This window comes from Coregonus lavaretus (assembly GCF_964263955.1).
Source record: "Coregonus lavaretus genome assembly, chromosome: 36".
In the NCBI taxonomy this organism is placed as follows: domain Eukaryota; kingdom Metazoa; phylum Chordata; class Actinopteri; order Salmoniformes; family Salmonidae; genus Coregonus; species Coregonus lavaretus.
The window spans coordinates 10987277-11010628 of record NC_140023.1 but is presented as its reverse complement, the minus strand read 5'-3'; the positions used below and the strand labels follow the sequence as shown (position 1 = coordinate 11010628).

Below are 23352 nucleotides of genomic sequence, written 5' to 3'. Positions count from 1 at the left end.
ACCACACATCCATGCCACGGAATAGCAGGCTAGTGATTTGTATTTGTATTTTCTATGGATCCCCGTTAGCTGCTGCCAAGGCAGCAGCTACTCTTCCTGGGGTCCGGCAAAATTAAGGCAGAATTACAATTTTAAAAACATTACAATACATTCATACAATATTTCACAACACACTAAGTGTGTACCCTCAGGCCCCTACTCCACTACCACATATCTACAACACAAAATCCATGTGTATGTGTGTGTGTTTAGTGCGTATCTTATCGTGTGTTTGTATACATGTGTCTGTGTCTATGTTTGTGTTGCTTCACAGTCTCCGCTGTTCCATAAGGTGTATTTTTATCAGTTTTCTTAAATCTGATTCTACTGCTTGCATCAGTTACCTGATGTGGAATAGAGTTCCATGTAGTCATGGCTCTATGTAGTACTGTGCGCCTCCCATAGTCTGTTCTGGACTTGGGGACTGTGAAGAGACCTCTGGTGGCATGTCTTGTGGGGTATGCATTGGTGTCTGAGCTGTGTGCTAGTTGTTTAAACAGACAGCTCGGTGCTTTCAACATGTCAATACCTCTCACAAATACAAGTAGTGATGAAGTCAATCTCTCCTCCACTTTGAGCCAGGAGAGATTGACATGCATATTATTAATGTTTGCTCTGTGTGTACGTCCAAGGGCCAGCTGTGCTGCCCTGTTCTGAGCCAATTGCTATTTTCTTAAGTCCCTCTTTGTGGCACCTGACCACACGACTGAACAGTAGTCCAGGTGCGACAAAACTAGAGCCTGTAGGACCTGCCTTGTTGATAGCGCTGTTAAGAAGGTAGAGCAGCGCTTTATTATGGACAGACTTCTCCCCATCTTAGCTACTGTTTTATCAATATGTTTTGACCATGACAGTTTATAATCCAGGGTTACTCCAAGCAGTTTAGTCTCCTCAACTTGCTCAATTTCCACATTATTTATTACTAGATTTAGTTGAGGTTTAGGGTTTAGTGAATGATTTGTCCCAAATACAATGCTTTTCATTTTTGAAATATTTAGGACTAATTTATTCCTTGCCACCCATTCTAAAACGAATTGCAGCTCTTTGTTAAGTGTTACAGTCATTTCAGTCGCTGTAGTAGCTGACGTGTATAGTGTTGAGTCATCCGCATACATAGACAGACTGGCTTTACTCAAAGCCAATGGCATGTCGTTAGTAAAGATTGAAAAAAGTAAGGGGCCTAGACAGCTGCCCTGGGGGATTCCTGATTCTACCTGGATTATGTTGGAGAGGCTTCCATTAAAGAACACCCTCTGTGTTCTGTTAGACAGGTAACTCTTTATCCACAATATAGCAGGGGGTGTAAAGCCATAACACATCAGTTTTATATAATCGATAATGTCAAAAGCCACACTGAAGTCTAACAAAACAGCCAGGGTCTTTTTATCATCAATTTCTTTCAGCTAATCAGTCATTTGTGTAAGTGATGTACTTGTTGAATGACCTTCCCTATAAGCGTGCTGAAAGTCTGTTGTCAATTTGTTTACTGTAAAATAGCATTGTATCTGGTCAAACAATTTTTTTTCCAAAACTTTACTAAGGGTTGGTAACAGTCTGATTGGTCGGCTATTTGAGCCAGTAAAGGGGGCTATACTATTCTTAGGTAGCGGAATGCCTTTTGCTTCCCTCCAGGCCTGAGGGCACACACTTTTTTACTATCATTCTTTATGTAATTTATCTTTGCTTCATAGTGTAATTTCTTGTTCTTTTTATTCAGTTTAGTCACATGATTTCTCAATTTGCCAATTGGTTGTGCAGCCAGACTTATTTGCCATTCCTTTTGCCTCATCCCTCTCAACCATACAATTTTTCAATTCCTCATCAATCCACAGGGATTTAACAGTTTTTACAATACTTTTCTTAATGGGTGCATGCTTATTAGTAACTGGGATAAGCAATTTCAAAAATGTGTCAAGTGCAACATCTGTTTGCTCCTCATTACACACCACGGACCAACAAATATTCTTTACATCAACAACATAGGAATCACTACAAAACCTTTTTTATGACCTCTTATACACTATATTAGGCCAACATCTGCAGAGCTGGGAAGATTGTATCCCCCATATAAATAACATTCTATTGGTAGCAAGAATTTGTATAATAATTTAAATTGAAAAATTCTAAGTTTTGAATCCGACGTCGTTTTGCGAATTAGTTCATAAACACTATGCCATGGAATCAGTACGTCAGAAATCTCTTCCCAACTATTTTGTGATCTATTTGGGACGGCTGTCAATCCTTTGGTCCTTAAATGAAACTGGTTTACTTTTTTATTTATCACAATTTTCTTTTACCAATTATGTTCTTTAATGCAAGGCCAACAGACAAGTTCCTTACTTTTTCCCCCTTCCACTTTTCTCTTCCATTATTGTGGTAATGCTGCAATTATTTGGTTGTAATTTTGGGTAGAGCAGACATTTCCATATGTTTTTGTTAGCTGCATGTGCGACATAACTCCCCCAGTCATACCTAAAAAATTTCAAAAAAGTATGTTTTTTTATCATTTAGTATATTTGAGTTTAACCACAATATTTGTTGCATTATTTGTTCTGTCGTTTCTGGAGGATTAAATTGAAATTGCAATCAACTTTCTATGGCTTGTTTTAGAAATAGTGATATTTGGGAGATTATTTCCTTTTCAAATAACTGAAAGTGAGAGGTTGTAATCTGAATAAAGGGGAAAAGGCCACTCTTGAACATGGGGTGAGACAATCTTACTAATTTGCTAAAGAACCAGTTTGGATTTAAGTATAACTTTTGTATGACTGAAGCTTTTAGGTCTAATGCTTTAATATTTAATAATTTCTGTCCTCTGAATTCATATTCATTATAGAAATAGGCCCGTTTAATTTTGTCTGGCTTGCCTTTCCAAATGAAATGGAATATTTCTTTCTCATATAATTAAAAAAACTGTTCGCTAGGTGTAGGCAAGACCATAAGCAAATAGGTAAACTGGGATAATACTAAAGAGTTAATAAGGGTGATTTTTCCACAAATAGACAGGTATTTACCTTTCCATGGTAGCAAGATCTCATCTATTTTTGCTAACTTTCTATTAACATTTATTGGAGTGAGATCATTTATTTCATTTGGGATATGTATTCCGAGTATATCCACATCACCATCAGACCATTTTATTGGTAAACTACATAGTAATGTTTTTTGTAATCCAGAGAGGTTAGAAAATGTACCTAGATCCTCTATGAGGCTGTGGAGGGATTCAAATTGTGGATTTAAAAGAAAACATGAATCATCAGCGTACAATGACACCTTTGTTTTTAAGCCCTGGATTTCTAATGCCTTGATATTATTGTTGGATCTGATTTTAATAGCTAACATTTCGATTGCCATTATAAATAGATATTACTGGGAAGCTTAGCAGAAGTAGAAATTATCATGTTATTTATGTTAGTGCAGGGTGAATTGCACACAGTGGACTTCATACTAGGGCACACCGCCTCAGTGCTAACAACATAAATCTGGTTCATAGTCACATGATTGCTGCATACAATAGCTGTAGGATCAGCAAAGGCATTCAGGGCAGTTAGAGGGACATAAATTAGGTTGCTTACATTGTGTCTACCAATGCCCCTGGTATAATGTACATTTGCTAAAGCATTGCTTTGCAATGCTTGCAGTTAGCCACTGAGTCCTTCTAAACCACTCATTGTTGAATTTGCGATTTCCAACTTGTTGTGTAATGTTTGTGTCCAATGGCCGATGAGCACCCATACGTTTTATCTATAATTTCTCTTAATAATTTCTCTTCATATGACAAGGATTGAAAATGATTTGCCAGTAGATTGTCGACTTGATTCATGATGACTGCTAGCTTGCTAGCTAAGATTTTGAAAGTATGATGTTGACAAGATCAGTCCAATCAAAGCTACTGTAGATATAATGTGATTTGACGTAGTGTCCCCATGAGTGACAGAACACTGAGCCAATCATGGCGCAACTAGAGAACATGACCATCTCCTACGCTCCGTATTTTCCACTGGCTGCCCCACCACCACAGAAAGCACTGAGCTAGGCTGAAACACCTGCATTTTGGAGCTGCCTTACTCAAGAAAGCAAAAAAAAGACCAGGTTTGTATGCTGCTAATAATGCCCCACCTGCCCTGAATGATGGGTCGCCACTGTATATATATATATTTCACTGTGACCTGCTGCTGCTGACTATCAGGCAGTGAGCATGCTGTTTGTTACTGAGTGAGTGAGTGAGTGAATGGTGGAGAGGGGGAGGGCCGGAGGGGTGTGTGTGCATTGAGAGCACTGGTTGAGAGGTGCTGCAGCAGAGGCAGCTGAGTCACGTAGACAGAGCAGTGCACGTCGTGACAACTTTTTACCAGATTGGTCATTATGGAGACACCCTTTTTCTATAAAACATATTAACGTGCTAGATCTGATAGAACGGCGACAAAGCATAGGAAAACGACTTTGGGAGCACTAGAGCTCTTTAGATAAATTCACTCAGAGGTGGTTTAAAGTAAACTGCATTCTAATGTCGACTTTTCTTATGCATAACAGCATAAAGGGAAGGGTTTTACTCATGCTCAGTTCTAGGGTCTGGAGCGCTCCGCGAGTGGAAATTTGAAATGGAAGTTATGGAACTCCCTCGCGTGCTTGTGTTATGGGAAAAAGTCCACAATTAAAATGTAATTAAATGTGGACAATGATAGGCTACATTTGCATCTGTTGGCCATCAAGTAGGCTATTAATTTTTATGCCATTGTAGGCTACTGTAGCATACTATTTGATACAATAAATATATATTGAAATGACGATATCACTGGAGTCATTGCAAATCAATTTGTGCCACTTGTGTAGCCTACCTGGAGCTGGCTGTCACGCCCTGACTCAGGGGACGCTTATATGTTGAGTCAGGGTGTGTATATTCCTTGTTGTGTTTTTTCTGTTATTATCTAGTATGTGTAGATCTATGTTGGCCGGTGTGGTTCCCAATCAGAGGCAGCTGTAGCTCGTTGTCTCTGATTGGGGACATACTTAGGCAGCCTATTGGCACTGTGTTGTTGTGGGATCTTGTTCCGTGTAAGGTATGTTGTGTGTGCTACCTTGGACTTCACGTTTCGTTTAGTTTGTCGTTTTGTCATTGTGTTTATTTGGTTTAATAAACATGTACGTATATCACGCTGCGCCTTGGACTGACCCGTCAATGAACGAACGTGACAGAAGATCCCACCAAACGAGGACCAAGCAGCGTGCCCAGGCGGAGCGAATAGCCATGTCACAGGTGGGCAAATTTTGGTCATGGGAAGAGATATTCGCGAGGAAAGGACCATGGGCTAAGGTAGATGCCCAGGCAGGAGAGGAGCAACGGCAACACGGAGGAGGCCGGTCGAGGAGGAAGCCCGAGAAGCAGCCCCAATAATTTTTTTGGGGGGGGCACACAGGGTGGTTGGCGGAGCCTAGGGTTAGAGCAAAGCCAACTCCCTGTACTCACGTGAAGAAGCGTATGACTGGGCAAGCTCCGTGTTATGCAGTCCTGTACGTCCTGTGCTTGCACCACGCACGTGCCATGCGAAGATGGGCATCCAGCCAGGACGGGGTGTGCCGGCTCAACGCTCCTGGTCTCCAGTACGCCTTCTCGGTCCCGCATATCCTGCGGCAGTTCTACGAACGGTATCGCCAGTGCGCGTGCACAGCCCAGTGCGTCCTGTGCCAGCGCCCCGTACGGGTAGTGCGAAAGTGGGCAGCCAGCCAGGACGGGTTGTGCCAGCTCTCCGCTCCAGACCTCCAGTCCGCCTTCACAGTCCGGTCCGGCCCGTTCCTGCTCCTCGCACCAAGCCAGTGGTGCGCGTCGCCAGCCTGGCCCGGCCAGTTCCTGCTCCTCGCACCAAGCTAGTGGTGCGCGTCGCCAGTCTGGCCCGGCCTGTTCCTGCTCCTCGCACCAAGCCAGTGGTGCGCGTTGCCAGCCCGGCCCGGCCTGTTCCTGCTCCTCGCACCAAGCCAGTGGTGCGCGTCGCCAGCCCTGCCCGGCCTGTTCCTGCTCCTCGTACCAAGCCAGTGGTGCACGTCGCCAGCCCGGCCCGGCCCGTTCCTGCTCCTCGCACCAAGCCAGTGGTGCGCGTCGCCAGTCCGGCCCGTTCCTGCTCCTCGCACCAAGCCAGTGGTGTGCGTTGCCAGTCCGGCCCGGCCCGTTCCTGCTCCTCGCACCAAGCCAGTGGTACGTGTCGCCAGCCCGGCCTGGCCTGTTCCTGCTCCTCACACCAAGCCAGTGGTGCGCGTCGCCAGTCCGGCCCTGCCCGTTCCTGCCCCTCACACCAAGCCAGTGGTGCGTGTTCCTAGTCCGGTCCGGCCCGTGCCTGCTCCTCGCACCAGACCAGTGGTGCGTTTGTCCAGTCCGGCACGGCCCGTGCCCGTTCCACTGGTGCCTGGTCCAGTACCGGTCAGCTGCTCCCCTCCGGAGCCAGAGCAGTCCGCTCCACCGGTGCCTGACCCAGCTCCGGTCAGCTGCTCCACTCCGGAGCCAGAGCAGTCCGCTCCACCGGTGCCCAGTCCAGCTCCGGTCAGCGGCTCCAGTCCAGACCATGACGTCAGCCCCTCTCCAGGTTTGGAGTCTCCCACACCAGGGTCCAGACAGGGCCTGGCGTATCGTGGTAGGAAGGAGAGGGGAAGCAGGTCCAGACCAGACCAGGGGCGCAACAGGGAGGCGGAGAGTGAGAGGTCGTCACGCCCCGAGCCGGATCCGCCTCCGAGGCAGAATGCTCACCCGGCCCCGACCCTGTTATGTTTATGTTGTGCGGTCGGAGTCCGCACCTTTAGGGGGGGGGGGGGGTTCTGTCACGCCCTGACTCAGGGGACGCTTATATGTTGAGTCAGGGTGTGTATATTCCTTGTTGTGTTTTTTCTATGTTATTATCTAGTATGTGTAGATCTATGTTGGCCGGTGTGGTTCCCAATCAGAGGCAGCTGTAGCTCGTTGTCTCTGATTGGGGACATACTTAGGAAGCCTATTGGCACTGTGTAGTTGTGGGATCTTGTTCCGTGTAAGGTATGTTGTGTGTGCTACCTTGGACTTCACGTTTCATTTAGTTTGTTGTTTTGTCGTTGTGTTTATTTGGTTTAATAAACATGTACGTATATCACGCTGCGCCTTGGTCTGACCCGTCAATGAACGAACGTGACACTGGCAAACGGATGTAATAATAGTCTATAACTCAGTTTGTTGTTGTAGCCTTGTGTTATTATGCTATTATTAATGGCCATGTTTAGTTAATTAAATTGGAAGTTATCAATTGTGATCGTGGTCACAGCTCTATTGCAAATGTATCATTCTCCACATTTAATGTCAGTTTCAGTGTGGACTTTTCCCTGAAATGAGATGTTGGCCTATCAGGGGCTATAGGCTACCTGCATCTAGCTCAGCAAACCATGGCAAAGTTGAATTGCAATTATAAACCCTGATTTTTGTCAGTAGCCTATGCCTATTGAAATGACAAGTCAATCTCACAAATAGGCCATTTATAGCAGTTTGTAGTCTTAACATCTGGCACATAATAATGGCACAATTGCCAGAAAATGTTTCTTGCACTGAGATTGAGATCCTCTGTCCAACTTTCATCAAACAAACTCTGTTGGATTTACATATAGTTATGCAAAAGCACAAATGGGATTGATTTACAATTATAAACTGGGTGGTTTGAGCCCTGAATGAATACTGATTGGTTGAAAGCCATGGTATATCAGTCATGTACCAGGGGAATGACACAAACATACTTTTTACTGTTCTAATTACGTTGGTAACCAGTTTATAATAGCAATAAGGCACCTCAGGGGTTTGTGGTATATGACCAATATGCCACGGCTAAGGGCTGTTCTTTGTCGTATATGGCCAATATACCACGGCTAAGGGCTATGTCCTAAGAACAGCCCTTAGCCGTGGTATATTGGCCATATACCACACCTTCTCTGGCCTTATTGCTTAATCATAGCAGTCAAAACAAGTCCATTGATTTAAATGATCTGGAGAGTTTAATAAGGGTGATTTATCTTTTCTCTCGCAACATTCTTAAACTTGCAATAATTATTATTTAGATGGAATTCCACATTTAGCTTCTTAGCCTACATCGTTAAAAATGATGTCGATATTCCTTCTTAATTCGCTCGATAACGTTATGGAAAAAGGGTTTAGTGGATAAATGTGGCAACTCCTCTCTTACTGCAAAACAATATTTTGGGCTAGTTTTCAGGCCTAGTGGGCAGGTTTTCAGAGGTCATTGGGCTAGAAATGTTAGCTAGACCTGGCAACCCTGCCTGTGAGACACTGCCTGGATAGACACTGCCAGAAACTGTGGATAGACGGCAGCATTCGCGCAAATCTGAAAGTGCGAACCACCACATTTAACCATGGCAAGGTGACGGTTGAATACAAACAGTGTAGTTATTCCCTCCGTAAGGCAATCAATCAAACAGGCAAAACGTCAGTACAGAGACAAAGTGGAGTCGCAGTTCAACGGCTCAGACACAAGACGAATGTGGCAGGATCTACAGACAATCACGGATTACAAAGGGAAACCCAGCCACGTCGTGGACACCGACGTCTTGCTCCCGGACAAGCTAAACACCTTCTTCACCCGCTTTGAGGATAACACAGTGCCACCGACGCGGCCCGCTCCCAAGGACTGTGGGCTCTCGTTCTCCGTGGCGGACGTGAGTAAGACATTTAAGCGTGTTAACCCTCGCAAGGCTGCCGGCCCAGACGGCATCCCAAGCCGCGTCCTCAGAGCATACGCAGACTAGCTGGCTGGAGTGTTTACAGACATATTCAATCTCTCCCTATCCCAGTCGGTTGTCCCCACTTGCTTCAAGATGTCCACCATTGTTCCTGTACCCAAGAAAGCAAAGGTAACTGAACTAAATGACTATCGCCCTGTTGCACTCACTTCTGTCATCATGAAGTGCTTTGAGAGGCTAGTTAAGGATCATATCACCTCTATCTTACCTGAAATCCTAGACCCACTTCAATTTGCATACCGCCCCAATTGATCCACAGACGGTGCAATCGCCATCGCACTGCATACTGCGCTATCCCATCTGGACAAGAGGAATACCAATGTAAGAATGCTGTTCATTGACTATAGCTCAGCCTTCAACACCATTGTACCCTCCAAGCTCATCATTAAGCTTGGGGCCCTGGGTCTGAACCCTGCCCTGTGCAACTGGGTCCTGGACTTCCTGATGGGCCGCCCCCAGGTGGTGAAGGTAGGAAACAACACCTCCACTTCGTTGATCCTCAACACAGGGGCCCCACAAGGGTGCGTAGGCCTGATTACCAACAATGACGAGACAGCCCACAGGTCGGAGCTGAGGGCCCTGGCGGAGTGGTGCCAGGATAATAACCTCTCCCTCAACGTCAACAAAACGAAGGAGCTAATCATGGACTTCAGGAAACAGCAGAGGGAGCATGCCCCTATCCACATTGACGGGACCACAGTGGAGAAGGTGGAAAGCTTCAAGTTCCTCTGCGTACACATCACTGACAATCTGAAATGGTCCACCCACACAAACAGTGTGGTGAAGAAGGCACAACAGCTCCTCTTCAACCTCAGGAGGCTGAAGAAATTTGGCTTGGCCCCTAATACCCTCACAAACTCTTACAGATGCACAATTGAGAGCATCCTGTCGGGCTGTATCACCGCCTGGTACGGCAACTGCACCGCCCGCAACCGCAGGGCTCTCCAGAGGGTGGTGCGGTCTTCCCAACGCATCACCGGGAGAACACTGCCTGCCCTCCAGGACACCTACAGCACCCGATGTCATAGGAAGGCCAAAAAGATCTTCAACGTCATCAACAACCCGAGACAAGGCCTGTTCACCCCGCTACCATCCAGAAGGCAAGGTCAGTACAGGTGCTGAGAGAGACTGAAAAACAGCTTCTATCTCAAGACCATCAGACTGTTAAATAGCCATCACTAGTCGGCTACCATCCGGTTACTCAACCCTGCACCTTAGAGGTTGCTACCCCATGTACATAGACATGGAATCACTGGTCACTTTAATAATGGAACACTAGTCACTTTAATAATGTTTACATACTGCTTTACTCATTTCACATGTATATACTGTATTCTTCTCTACTGTATTTTAGTCATTGCCACTCCGACATTGCAAGTCCTAATATTTATATATTTCTTAATTCTATTCTTTTATTTTTAGAGTTGTGTGTATTGTTGTGAATTGTTAGATACTACTGCACTGTTGGAGCTAGGAACACATTTCGCTACACCCGCAATAACATCTGCTAAATATGTGTATGTGACCAATAAAATGTGATTTATATTGATTTGGATGCCACAGTCTCATGAGCATTGTCCCCATAGATGCGGTAAAGAGGTCAATTGAACTCGACCAAAACAATGGAATTGCCATGGAAACACGGGCCAATGGGGACAGAGTCTCCTCATTTTTCCCCAGCAAAATTAGCTTACATTTAGGCTATTGTTTATATGTGTATTTCACACTATGTTGAGGTAAAAATCTGAGTATAATGCTTGTATGGATGTCAACCCCATCACATGTTCATGTCATCATTACCAACTGCATTACAGTTAAAAACTACTTTGACTACCACCACCGATTTCTGTATGCTAGCTATGCTAACCAGCTTATATGAACGGGAGTTAGCATTTGGCAGTCACTTCTTCTAAACCTGAAAAGGGACAACTTCTACATGCAGTGAAAACAGCCAAATATATCAAAATCGGACTTAAGTAACCACATTGTGGGCCTGTTACAATACATAAATCATGACGGATTTGATGAATACCCGCTTTGTTAGATCAGATTTGTTAAATGTGCGACTCCTTTACCGCATTTATAGATATTCTATTTCTATGATTGTCCCATAAACAAACAGTTGTGTTCTAGAACAGAACTTTGGTTTCAGTCAGATTAGCACATAATCCATTCATGTCGTTAAAAAGTTGTGTAATTTCCCACCATTTGCAGCCACGAAAGGGAGGTACACTACATGACCAAAAGTATGTGGACACCTACTCTCATTCCAAAATCATGGGCATTAATATGGAGTTGGTCCCGCCTTTGCTGCTATAATAGCCTCCACTCTTCTGGGAAGGCTTTCCACTAGATGTTGGAACATTGCTGCGGGGACTTGCTTCCATTCAGCAACAAGAGCATTAGTGAGGTCGGGCACTGATGTTGGGCAATTAGGCGTGGCTCTCAGTCTGCGTTACAATTCATCCCAAAGGTGTTCAATGGGGTTGAGGTCAGGGCTCTGTGGAGGCTAGTCAAGTTCTTCCACAACGATCTCGATAAACCATTTCTGTATGTACCTCGCTTTGTGCACGGGGGTATAGTCATGCTAAAACAGGAAAGGGCCCTCCCCAAACTGTTGCCACAAAGTTGGAAGCACAGAATCATCTAGAATGTAATTGTATGATGTAGAGTTAAGACTTCCCTTCACTGGAACTAAGGGGCCAAGCCTGAACAATGAAAAACAGCCCCAGACTATTATTCCTCCTCCACCAAACTTTACAGTTGGCACTATGCATTGGGGCAGGTAGCGTTTACCTGGCCTCTGCCATACCCAGATTCATCCGTCGGACTGCCAGATGGTGAAATGTGATTCATCACTCCAGAGAAAGCGTTTCCACTGCTCCAGAGTCCAATGGTGGCGAGTTTTACACCACTCCAGCCGACGCTTGGCATTGCGCATGGTGATCTTAGGCTTTTGTGCGGCTGCTCGGTCATGGAAACCCATTTCATGATGTTCCCGACGAACAGTTTTTATGCTGACACTGCTTCCAGCGGCAGTTTGGAACTCTGTAGTGATTGTTGCAACCAAGGACAGACCATTTTTCAGCACTCAGCGGTCCCGTTCTGTGAGCTTATGTGGCCTACCACTTCGCAGCTGAGCTGTTGTTGATCCTAGACGTTTCCACTTCACAATAACAGCACTTACAGTTGACCGGGGCAGTTCTAGCAGGGCAGACATTTGACAAACTGACTTGTTGGAAAGGTGGCATCCTATGACGGTGCCGCGTTGAAAGTCACTGACCTCTTCATTCTACTGCCAATGTTTGTCTATGGAGATTGCATGGTGGTGTGCTCAATTTTATATACCTGTCAGCAACGGGTGTGGCTGAAATAGCCGAATCCACTAATTTGAAGGGGTGTCCACATACTTTTGTATATATAGTGTATTATGACTTGAATCATTATCTTTATGGGTGCTTTATCTTTTTCTGACAAGAACTCTCTGATTCATCTCATCAGGGTGAGACTTAGGTTTCAGTTCCCGCAACAGGCTTTTCATACAGGAACTCAGATAAAAAGGTTAGCTTGACCTTACTCGTGAAATAAAAGGAATGAACCTTTTTAAACATGCTTTGATCATTACTCTTGAAAATTGAGATATTTTAAAGTCAAAACAAACTTGAAATACAGCTAAATGAATTTCTCTCCAAAAGGGGAAAGTTACACAGCATATTCACTGCAATGGGACTCATTGCAACATAGCTGATAACTAGTAAAAACAACTCCACCAACTTATTTGAATGTTTTGCCAGAATATACGCCTTCTACCCTCTATTTCTGCTCTAAAAGCACAGTGGTTATGTATACGATTGCATGCAGGAGCGTACTGAATAGAGATTGCACTCAACCATGATGAAATTCTGTATATACTGAACAATTCAAAAATGCTGGTGTGCTGTACTTTATTAGAGAAAAAATTTTCTCAGGGTTTTGGATGAGCCTTAGCAAAGTGCGTCATTAACATCACCAGTTTATAACAGTACAATAACCAAGCCTTTCTGTATAGATATCTGTGTAGGAAGAGAGCCTAGTGATGTAACAGATCTTACTTAAATGGCAGGGGCAGCAATGTTGGTCTAGAAGACCCCTCAGGCTCAGTTTGATTCCGGCAGATTAATTTAGCTTCACCGGTTATGCAACACCGTCTCTGGATCACCTTTGAATTCTCACATGGGTGGCTAGCTACTGAGCTACACTCCCCTGTTACTGTAGCAGCCTGAGAGGAAACAGAACTAGAGATCCTTAGATCCTGTGTCACAACACCCCAGTAAGGCAGACAACATGAACACCACTACTGGTACTAAAAACAAGATAACAGATAGCCTGAAATCACTGAACTCATTGGTTAATTCAACAGAAATGTATTGTTAGGATACTTTATGTACCACTATTGTGCGGTATATTCAGGCTGATACACAGAGACTCATCCATGCTTTTATTACAAGCAGGCTTGACTACTGTAATGGTCTACCCAAGAAAGCCATTGGTCAACTGCAAAAACATACAGAATGCTGCAGCACGGGTACTGACCAAGACCAGACGGAGAGCACACATTACACCGGTTTAAAGGTCTCTGCATTTTTTTACAATTCTTCTATTGGTTTTTAAATCAATCCACGATTGTGCACCCCAATACATGTCAGACATACTTTTAAGTTATGTACCCAGTAGGTTCCTCAGGTCCTCTGGCACTGGCCTTTTAACTATCCCAAAGCCTAGGACCAAGAGGCATGGAGAGGCAGCCTTTATTTATTATGCCCCCAGACTCTGGAATAGCCTGCCAGAGAACCTGAGGGCGGCCGAAACTATGGCCATATTTAAAAGAGATCTTAAAACACACCTTTTTAGCTTTTCTTTTCCTTAGGGTGCTTTTTAGTCTTTCAGTTTTTATTGTTATTCTTTTGTTTTTTTTATCCTCTTATGTTTGTTGTGTAGTCGATGATCGTGGAATTCAGGAAACAGCAGAGGGAGTACCCCCCTATCCACATCGACGGGACAGCAGTGGAGAAGGTGGAAAGTTAAGTTATTTGGCGTACATATCAATGACAAACTGAAATGGTCCACCCACACAGGCAGAGTGGTGAAGAAGGTGCAACAGCGTCTCTTCAACCTCAGGAGGCTGAGGAAATTTGGCCTGTCACCTAAAACCCTCAACCTTTTACAGATGCACAATTGAGAGCATCCTGTCGGGCTGTATCACCGCCTGGTACGGCAAATGGACCGCGCGCAACCGCAGGGCTCTCCAGAAGGTGGTGCGGTCTGCCCAACGCATCACCGGGAGCACACTGCCTGCCCTCCAGGACACCTACAGCACCCGATGTCACAGGAAGGCCAAAAAGGACACCACGTTGTCCTTCAATCAACTGGTGGACATGGCCATCCGGTTGGACAACCTGCTGGCTTCTAGAGGGCGTCCTGGAAGGGGCCTGCCCATTCCACCCCCTCCCCAACCCGGATCATGAGATGATGAAGCTGGGTGGAGCAGCGATCTGGGAGAGCGGAGGATGACAGCGCCAGTGTCACTCTGTTGTCTGCGTTCTTTTGGGTTTGGAGGTGGCAGGCAGGACATACTCGCGTCACCCCAGGTATCGAACACCCACACTCGTTCAGATCCCTCTGCTGCGCACTGCACCCTACACATCCACTTTCCTGATTACACAGTAGTTCCCCAGTGTAAAGCGCTGGGAACTTTATGGACAGGTCATTGGCACATAGTCTAGGCATTACATTGGCTCCCCTATCCATTCCACTCCCCATCAGAGCACTTGACAGTCGACCATTAGGGTCCGGGTTCGTTAGGGAAGTTACAGCACCAGTCACTATGGTTACGCACAAGACCCATAGAGAGCAAGTCACCTTTATTATTATTGAGTCTCCTGATTTCCCTGTTGTGTTAGGTCTTCCCTGTTTAGCACTACACAACCCCACCTTTTCATGGCCGCAGAGGGTTCTCACGGGGTGGTCGCGAGAGTGTCAGGGTAGGTGGCTAGGTGTTTCTGTTGGTGCAACCACGGTGGAAAGTCCAGACACTACCTCCACTGTGCACATTCCCCCTGAATACCTCGATTTGGCGCACACGTTTTTTCCAAAACGCAGGTGACCAAATTACCACCTCATCGGGCGGGGGATTGCGCGATAAACCTCTGGGTAGACGCTGTGCCTCCCAGGAGTCATGTGTATCCACTGTTGCAGGTTGAAACGGAGGCGATGGAGACAAACGTCTCCGAGTCCCTGCGCCAGGGGTTCATACGTCCCTCCACTTCGCCCTTGCATTGATTACCGAGCACTGAACAAGGGGACAATACGTTATAGTTATCCTCTACCCCTCATTCCATCTGTGATCGAGTCAATGCATGGGGCGTGCTTCTTCACAAAATTAGATCTCCGGAGTGCGTACAACCTGGTGCGTGTCCGAGAAGGGGACGAGTAGAAGACAGCATTCAGCACAACCATGGGGCATTATGAATACCTGGTGATGCCGTACAGTTTGATGAATGTTCCATCCGTCTTCCAGTCCTTTGTGAACAAGGGGTTTCGGGACATGCTTGGTTGTGGTGTAGTGGTCTACATTGATGACATTCTGGTGTATTCCGCTACGCGCACCGAGCATATGTCCCTGGTTCGCAAAGTGCTGGTCCAACTGTTGGAACATTACCTTTATGCCAGGGCAGAAAAGTGTCTGTTTTTCCAACAGTCCATCTCCTTCCTCGGATACCGCATTACCACCTCACGTGTGGAGATGGAGGGAGATCGCATTTCAGCCGTGCGTAATTGGCCGACTCCAACCACGGTCAAGAAGGTGCAGCGCTTTATTGGCTTTGCCAACTACTATTGGAGGTTTATCGGTTTTTTGGCAACGTCGCAGCTCCCATCACATCTCTGTTGAAGGGTGGGCCGTCCTGGCTCCGCTGGTCTGCTGAGGTTGACAGGGCCTTCAGTAACCTGAGGGTTCTGTTCACCTCTGCCCTGGTACTGGCCCATCCTGATCCATCACTACCATTCGTAGTGGAGGTGGATGCGTCCGAGGTAGGGATAGGCGCTGTCCTATCTCAACGCTCGGGCACGCCAACCAAGCTCCGCCCCTGTGCCTTCTTCTCCAAGAAGCTCAGCCCGGCGGAACAGAACTACGACGTTGGTGATTGGGAGCTGTTGGCTGTTGTCCGAGCCCTGACCATGTGGAGGCACTGGCGAAACACCCTTTCCTCATCTGGACAGACCCCCGTAACCTGGAGTATATCCGGGCAGCGAGGAGGCTGAACCCTCGCCAGGCCAGGTGGGCCCTATTCTTCACCCGGTTTGATTTTACACTATCTTACATCCCGGGTACGAAGAACGTGAAGGCAGACGCACTGTCACGGCTGTACGACACAGAGGCGAGGCCCATAGACAACACCCCCATACTCCCGGCCTCCTGCATTGTGGTGCCGGTAGTGTGGGCGATGGACGCGGACATAGAGCGGGCTTTACGCACAGAGCCATCTCCACCTCAGTGTCCAGTTGGGCTGCAGTACATGCCGTCTCTTGTCCGTGACCGTCTGATCTATTGGGCACACATGTCCCCCTCCTCTGGTCACCCAGGTATCGGTGGTACAGTGCGCTGCCTGACCGGAAAGTACTGGTGGCCTACCTTGGTTAAGGACGTGAGGGTGTCTCCTCCTACTCGGTGTGCGCCCAGTAAGGAACCTAGGCACCTCCCAGCGGGTAAGTTACAGCCCTTACCAGTTCCACAACGGCCATGGTCCCACCTGTGTATTGACTTTCTCACTGATCTTCCCCTCTCTCAGTGTAACACCACCATCCTGGTTGTTGTGGACCGCTTTTCAAAAGCCTGCCGCCTCCTTCATCTGCCCAGTCTCCCCACGGCCCTGCAGACTTCGGAGGCCCTGTTTACTCACGTCTTCCGGCACTACGGGGTGCCAGAGGACATAGTGTCTGACCGGGGTCCCCAGTTAACATCCAGGGTCTGGAAGGCGTTCATGGAACGTCTGGGGGTCTCGGTCAGCCTGACCTCTGGGTTTCACCCCGAGAGTAATAGGTAGGTGGAACAGGTGAATCAGGATGTGGGTAGGTTCCTGCGGTCCTACTGCCAGGACCGGCTGGGGGAGTGGTCAGTGTTCTTACCATGGCCAGAATGTGCCCAGAACTCTCTCTGCCACTCCTCCACTAACCTATCGCCCTTTCCGGAAGCTGAGCCCCGCAGTTTGTGGGGCCGTTCAAAGTCCTGAGGAGGATGAACGAGGTTACATATAGGTTATTACTCCCTTCAGATGACCGTATTAACCCCTCGTTCCATGTGTCTCTCCTCAGGCCGGTGGTGGCTGGTCCGCTCCAGGAGTCTGAGGTGCGGGAGGTTCCTCCGCCCCCTCTGGACATTGAGGGGGCCCCGGCGTACTCCGTCCGTTCCATCCTGGATTTGAGGCGTTGGGTGGGGAGCCTTCAGTACCTCGTGGAGTGGGAGGGGTACGGTCTGGAGGAGCGTTGTTGGGTTCCGGTGAGGGATATCTTCGATCCCTCCCTATTGCGGGATTTCCACCGTCGCCATCCGGCTCGCCCTGCTCCGCGTCCTCCTGGCCGTCCCCGAGGCCGGTGTCGGCGCGCTGCTGGAGCTGCACGTCAAGTGGTGGGTACTGTCACGACTTCCTCTGAAGCTGCCACCTCTCCTTGTTCGGGCAGGCTTCGGCGTTCATCGTCACTGGCCTTCTAGCCACTGCCGCTCCTCATCTCATCATTCCATTTGTTTTGTCTTGTTTATTACACACACCTGGTTCATATCCCCTCATCAGTACCTGTTTAAGTGTTCCCTCTGCCCCCTTGTCTTTGTGTGTGATTGTTTATTGTGGAGGATAGAGAAGCTTGGTGGAGCTCCATGCATTTTGTATTGCCGGGATATTGTATTTTCCAGTGCGCCTGTTTTGCGCACTGGAGTGTTTCGACGCATTACTGCGTAACTCTGTGTTTCAGAATATATCCTGTTATTCTGTGATTTACCCTCCTGTGCCTGACACTTTCCAAATCACCTCATCACAGTATGTGACCAATACATTTGTTTTTTTCCTGTGAAGCACATTGAGTTGCAATACATGTCTGAAATGTGCTGTACAAAAAAAGCTTGATTTTATTTATAGTTGAAATTTGTTTAATGTATCTCTATGTGACATGTTAAAGCAAAGTCACAGATCACTACATGACCCTAGGGGCAATGGTGTCTGCATATGATGTGGAATTCAACTGAATTGAACAGGCAGTGACTTTATAAACTCGAGTACATTCCACTCCTTCTCTGCTGTACTGCTTTTATTTACACACATGATCTACAGTATCTTAATAGAATATAGCATTGTGCCACTACCCACTATGTATTACTCACATCACCAAGTCTCGCCTCACAACAAATACGAGGGGAAATGAATTTATAGCACAGAGCAGTCTCCTTGGGGCTGGTACTGAGGAACTGCTACAGTTACACTGATCTGGCCCAACGTGATCAGGGACACTTTTAAAATCAATCCATCAAACGTGAAAGGCAAGGCACCTGAGAAGAAACGGGTAGCTACATTTATGCACTGAGACTGAGCATGCATCTCTGACTGGAACACAGAGTGAAAGTTGGATTGAAGTTCATTTGAGGACTAGTCACAATATATTGTCACGCAGATGGAAGAGAGTCAGGGCTCGGTGGTGAAGCTGCTCAAGATTTAGTAGATGGAACTGGTCACATTAGATCAAATTATAGGCTACTCATATCTTTTACATTTCCTGATATATATCACTTACTGTAAGTCACCATAGACTATAACGTTTGAGATCAATGTGAAAATGGTCCTCATTCATTTACCACATTTTCCATTTGTTCAACGTGTTTACTGGAACAACCAAAATCACTTACTCCAAAGCATTGTTTGTTCACTGAACTTGCACCATTTGGTCCCTGTAGAAAACAGCTGGAGCTAGTCTACAGGACCAACCTCCCGACAGATTGTATGATAAATAGCTTCACGCAGAACAGGTGAAATTTGTCCGCCTTTATCAGCTGGCTTAGCGTTAATGTCAGCTCCTAGTGTAAGCATCATTAAGAATCAAAATGTCCCCCGTTAGGAAACTGAGCACATGTGCCAGTTCACCGGGGCAGGCTTTGATGTGGCCGCCCCATATTTCAGGGACTAAGTGCTGCTTGAACTGCGGCCAACTGCCGGGGCAATACTAGGGCTTTGAGATATACCATGCTCTTGACTGGTGACGTTCTTAGGCTATAGAAGAAGCCTGATAGTGAAGTACCCTTCAGCTGACTGAGTGCTAAGGCTGCTCTGCTGTTCCTGTAGGTCAGTGTAGACATGTATGAGAGCAACAAGGTTTGAGTCTCTCATAGGTAACAGTAATATGGAGAGCTGCTGTTCTGAAAACCTACAGTAGAGGCAGAATCTACTTGGACATTCAAAATGATATATTTGAAATGTTTGTAGATCACTGTTAAGAATCCTGATTACATATGATTATGTTTAGGTAAAATCACAAAGCCCAGTGGAGATCCAACGCTAAAGATGTGATTTCCACAATGCTAACACAACATACTCTTTCTTAGTCCCAGTGAGAACATTGTATTTGTTCTCCTGTCTGGGAAAATGTCTTCAGTCACGCCATTTTCCTGACATCATCTCTCCTTAATGTCTGTCGATGAACAAGAGCTATGCGCCGTGTGTCATCACAGCTCGTCGCGAGCCCACTGAACTCCATATAGTCGCACTCTAGCGCTGGATACCAAACAGCCCAACAGGAGATAGCACACTGCTTGCTGTCAACTAGCACTGCTAGAAATGAGTTGAAATGGTATTATCTATAATATATGGGAGCCTCTTCTATTTTTATTAATGGTGATGACAGCCTCCATTCCTTAGAGAGAGGGAGGATCATTATTGGAAATGAGTCCATGTTGATTGAAGTATTGGGATGCTTGAAAGTTTTTTCCATGAGGGGTGAAGATTACGTTTGGTAAACAAAATTGTACTCTTACAAGAGCAATTTAGGATTAAGCAAAATTTAGGAAGGGATTCTACCACAATTTTACAGTAATATACAGTGCCGTGAAAAAGTATTTTCCCCCTTTCTGATTTTCTCTATTTTTGCATATTTTTGATACTGAATGTTATCAGATTTTCAACCAAACCTAATATTAGATAAAGGGAACCTGAGCTTACAAATAACAACAACCAAAAAAACATATTTTATTTAATTAACAAAGTTCTGCAACACCCAACTCCCCTGTGTGAAAAAAGTAATTGCCCCCTTACACTCAATAACTGGTTGTGCCACCTTTAGCTGCAATGACTGCAACCAAATGCTTCCTGTAGTTGTTGATCAGTCTCTCACATCGCTGTGAAGGAATTTCGACCCAGTCTTACATTCAGAACTGTTTTAACTCAGCAACATTTGTGGGTTTTCAAGCATGAATTGCTCGTTTCAAGTCCTACCACAATATTTAAATTGGGATTAGGTCTGGACTTTAACCATTCCAAAACTTAGAATGTGTTGCTTTTTAACAATTTTCCTGTAGACTTGATTGTGTTTGCCGCATGACCCAGCTGCGCTTCAGCTTCAGCTCACAGACGGATGGCCTGACATTCTCCTGTAGAATTCTCTGATACAGAGGAGAATTCATGGTTCCTTCTATTAAGGCAAGTCGTCCAGGTCATGAGGCAGCAAAGCATCCCCAAACCATCACACTACCACCACCATGCTTCACTGTTGGTATGAGGTTCTTACTGTGGAATGCAGTGTTTGGTTTTCGCCAGGCATAATGGGGACCCATGTCGTTCAAAAAGTTGACTGAAGTTTGCCAAAAAGCACCTGGATGATCATCAAGACTCTTGGAAGAACGTTCTATGAACAGATGAGTCAAAAGTATAATTTTTTGGATGAAAGTATAACTTTTCATGCTTGAAAACCCACAAAGCAGTTCTGTATGCAAGAGTGGGCCAAAATTCCTCCACAGCGATGTGAGCGACTGATCAACAACTACAGGAAGCATTTGGTTGCAGTCATTGCAGCTAAAGGTGGCACAACCAGTTATTGAGTGTAAGGAGGCAATTACTTTTTCACACAGGGAATTGGGTGTTGCATAAATTTGTTAACTAAATAAAAAAAATAAGTATAATTTATTTTGTTATTTGTAAACTCAGGTTCCCTTTATCTAATATAAGGTTTTGGTTGAAGATCTGATCAAATTCAGTATCAATAATATGCAAAAACAGAGAAAATCAGAAAGGGGGCAAATACACTACATGACCAAAGGTATGTGGAGACCTGCTCGTCGAACATCTCATTCCAACATCATGGACATTAATACTGACTTGTTGGAAAGGTGGTATCCTATGACAGTGCCACGCTGAAAGTCACTGAGCTCTTCGGTAAGGCCATTCTACTGCCAATATTTGTCTATGGAGATTGCATGACTGTGTGCTCGATTTTATACACCTGTCAGCAACGGATGTGGCTGAAATTGCTGAATCCACTAATTTGAAGGGGTGTCCACATACTTTTGTATATATAGTGTATTATAACTTGAATCATTATCTTTAGGGGTGCTTTTATCTTTTTCTGACAAGAACTCTTTGATTCATCTCATCAGGGTGAGACTTAGGTTTCAGTTCCCGTAACAGGCTCTTCATATAGGAACTACAGATAAAAAGGTTAGCTCGACCTTGTGAAATAAAAGGAGTGAACTCTTTTAAACATGCTTTGATCATTACTCTTGAAAACAAAACAAATTTGAAATAAAGCTAATTTAATTTATCTCCAAAAGGGGAAAGTTACACAGCATATTCACTGCAACGGGACTCATTGCAACATAGCTGATAACTAGTAAAAACAACTCCACCAACTTATTTGAATGTTTTGCCAGAATATACTCCTTATACCCTCTATTTCTGCTCTAAAAGTACAGTGGTTATGTATACGATTGCATGCAGGAGCGTACTGAATAGAGATGGCACTCAACCGTGATGAAATTCTGTATATACTGAACAATTCAAAAATGCCCATGCTGGTGTGCTCTACTGTATTAGAGAAAACATTTTCTCAGGGTTTTGGATGAGCCTTAGCAAAGTGCGTCATTAACATCACCAGTTTATAACAGTACAATAACCAAGCCTTTCTGTATAGATATCTGTGTAGGAAGAGAGCCTAGTGATGTAACAGATCTTACTTAAATGGCAGGGGCAGCAATGTTGGTCTAGAAGACCCCTCAGGCTCATCTCATTTTACTGCCAATGTTTGTCTATGGAGATTGCATAGATGCCATGGAGATTGCATGTCAGTGTCCTTTTTCACAGCACTGTAGCTATTTTCAGTTCCAAAAATCTGACTGCACTCCTATCAATTTTAATCAGCTGATCAGCTCTCAAACTGGGTAAAACTTTAGATACTGGTAAAAACTTCACCTACACATCACTATATTACAAAAATGCCCTTCAACTTCTGCTGGATGGGAAACTTTTTCTGAATTAGTTTCAAGTGTTAGGGGTAAACCCATCAAACAGGGCATTTCAGAATAGATGCTTTGTTTTCCAGAGGTTCTCAAATTCCACTGTGGTGGCATTTCCTTTATGCTAACAGTGTAACTACGCAACCTTTCTAATCTCACTCCATCTTTTTTCCATTGGACTGTTTTGGTATGATGGTGTGTGGGAAAGGTAGAGCAGTAGTACAAAAGTAACATCACTAAACAACCAACCTCACTCAAACACAACCGGCACATACAGTACAATTTTAAACATTCAACCACCACTTGCTGTCATTAGTCAATTTGGGAAATTTATAAAAATGAATTGGAATTGTACATTTCTCTCAAATCAGACAGAACAATATAGGGCAAGGAACATCATAAGCCGCCATAACACTTTCCCTTCTCCCTGTGAAACTCACCCAGTAACTGGACACCTCGTGTCAGGCCGTAGACGTCTATGAGAGCCCAGAGTGGCTCGGAGGCATGGACCCCGCTGAAGAACAGCATGGGGCTGGAACCATTGGTGCGGTAAAACACCCGACCCTTCTTGTCCACCCAGAAGGAGATGACATTGCCCTCATTGGACAGCTCCTCGGGCAGGGCCTTGGCCCAGAAGCCGTTCTGGGAGACCAGGTCTGGGCAGGCGTACTTGGGCAGGTTGTCTGGGTTGATGCGGGACGGGTCCTTGGAGGTGAAGCCCAGACGCAGGGCTCCGCTCCAGCAGCACTGCTTCTTAGTGATCTGGAGGGGAACAGATAATGGTTTCACATATACCATTTACATTTTGATGAAGGGAGTTAAGCTGGTGAATGACCTAAAGTCCATTCCATTAGTCGTGTTAACCTAAAATTGACCAATAGACATTATGGTTGGCCATTTGTTAAAACTTTGACAAACCAAATGGTAAACAACAACAACACAAATAAACATATACTGTATGTCTGTTTATCATCAGAATGGATATTCTTGTCGGATCTCATTTAAAACCTCTATTTACACTTCTTTCACCATTC

General features: G+C 45.5%; 1 pseudogene across 1 annotated transcript in view; it reads right to left on the bottom strand.

The window, feature by feature from the left end:
* The window catches only part of LOC311111031 (E3 ubiquitin-protein ligase NEURL1-like), a 56341-nt pseudogene that overhangs the window by 22373 nt on the left and 10616 nt on the right, over positions 1 to 23352 (bottom strand). The window contains exon 3 of the transcript in view: positions 22759 to 23080. The product of the transcript in view is annotated as an E3 ubiquitin-protein ligase NEURL1-like (transcript). The remainder of the gene's footprint in view (positions 1 to 22758; positions 23081 to 23352) is intronic.